This window comes from Jaculus jaculus, unplaced genomic scaffold (assembly GCF_020740685.1).
Source record: "Jaculus jaculus isolate mJacJac1 unplaced genomic scaffold, mJacJac1.mat.Y.cur u25, whole genome shotgun sequence".
In the NCBI taxonomy this organism is placed as follows: domain Eukaryota; kingdom Metazoa; phylum Chordata; class Mammalia; order Rodentia; family Dipodidae; genus Jaculus; species Jaculus jaculus.
The window spans coordinates 3,716,815-3,718,768 of NW_025423515.1; positions in this window are offsets into that span (position 1 = coordinate 3,716,815).

The window sequence follows — 1,954 nt, forward strand, 5'->3', positions numbered from 1 at the left end:
CAAAAGACTGGAGGTCTCATGTCACAACTGGTGGCTGTTTAGTTCAGAATAGTGAGCATGGCAAGCATCCATGCTCCTGAGGGAGTGAAACTTCAGGAAGGAAGAATGGAAAGGGGGGGGGGGCATGTGGCTCAAAAGCCCCTGACGGCTCAAATCTGTGTCATAACACCAGAAAAGTAAGGAAAGTGAAAGAGTAAAGCAAACCGGATTTGATCTCAACAGCCAGAGATCATTTATTAAAGTACAGCAAGGGGCTTCAAACTTCTAGTGAGATGGAGGCTGAATCACTGAGCTAGGCAAGGGTTCAAGCCTGTAGCAGACAGATTCAGGTTCGCTGAGATGAACTTCCAGACCAGGCACAGTTATGGAGGAAGGGATATTTATTGAAGCTTATAGATCCAGGGGAAGTTCCATAATGGCAGAAGAAGCTGGCCTGCCTTCACAGACCCAAGCAGAGAGAAAGAGGGAAGTTCAAGCCTAAAGGTCAAAAGCCACACAGCACACTTCAGGAACTCCAGCTAGGCACACTTTCCATATCTTTAGATTGAAATCTGAAACCCACCACCACACCTTAAGATCACCCCGTGACATTGCCTCCAGCCAGGTAGCCAGCAGGTGCAAGCTACAAACAATAAAGAACTGAATATATTGGGGGCCATCTATTCTATGCAAACCACCACAAAGCCTATAAGGTGGACCCTAAGGAAAACAGTCTGGAGCAGGTGTAGATAGAAGGGAAATTGATAAGGAACTGTAGGTATTTGTGGCCTTGTTCTGAAAGAACAAAATAAGCTCTTACAGCAAGTTTGTCTGTGGCAGAATGCCCAGATAGATTTTGGTCCTTAAGGACTTCTGAGTTAAGGAAGTTTACCAGTCAGGGAAGTTGTCAAGCTTGTCTTGTGTTGAATATCTCAGATGTTCCTGACCTTCTAGTTTCAAGGATAGTCATTAACCCTTCAGTTCCTGCTAGGCTCAGGGAAAGTCATTAAATATGCAATACCACTAATAATAGTTTGAAGATAATAAGAGCAGTATCTTGTTTTTATACATGGGGTAATCTCTAGCATGGGTAATAAAAATCTGACTTTTTCATAATTTTGGTTTTTATTGGAAAGAGACATTATACTTTTTTTCAAGTCCACATCAGTAGGATATATTCTGAATGAAGTTTTGCTCAGAAGTAAAGAAAACTGAACTTAAAAATTCACAAAAGTGATGGAATTGTAAAGAAACATATTAATGAGATAACTGAGACCTGAAAAGCAGAGAAAAATTATATACCATCTGCCTCCTGTGTGAATGTCATGTTTGTACATAATGACAGCATGTGAGATTGAGTATGGTCTATTATTGGAGACAGGATATAAGAGAGAAATGATACCTGATCTGAAGAGGAAATTATAAAATGAAACATTCAGTGTGAATGGATAGCCTGGCTGGAGCAAGTACATCACTGTATGGCAGTGGTCCTTGAGATGTGATTGGCACCCCCACTTCCTGTTCCTCCTCTGCTCCTCTTGGATGGGATAAGAAGTGAAAAGCGAGTTGAGCATCACCAGGGAGCACTGTGTAGGAAGGTGGTGCTGTGCGGGAAGGGGGCGCTGCACCGGAAGGGGGCGCTGCAAGGGAAGGGGGCGCTGGGGAAGGGGGTGCTGTGTAGGAAGGTGGTGCTGTGTGGGAAGGTGGTGGGATATTTAGGAGGTGTAACCTGGCTGAAGGAAATGTGTCACTTTGGGCGGATCTTGGGGTTGATTCACACCCCCACTTCCTTTTTTCCTTCTGCTTCCTGAGTACCAGCAGGATTTGCTTCCTCCTGGGCTGGAAAAAAAGGAGAAAGTGAGCAAAGAACCAGCAGAGGGTGCTGTGCGGGAAGGTGGTGGGACCTTTAGGAGGCAGAGTCTACTGGAGGAAGTACATAACTGTGGGCCAGGTCTTGAGGATTGATTGACAACGC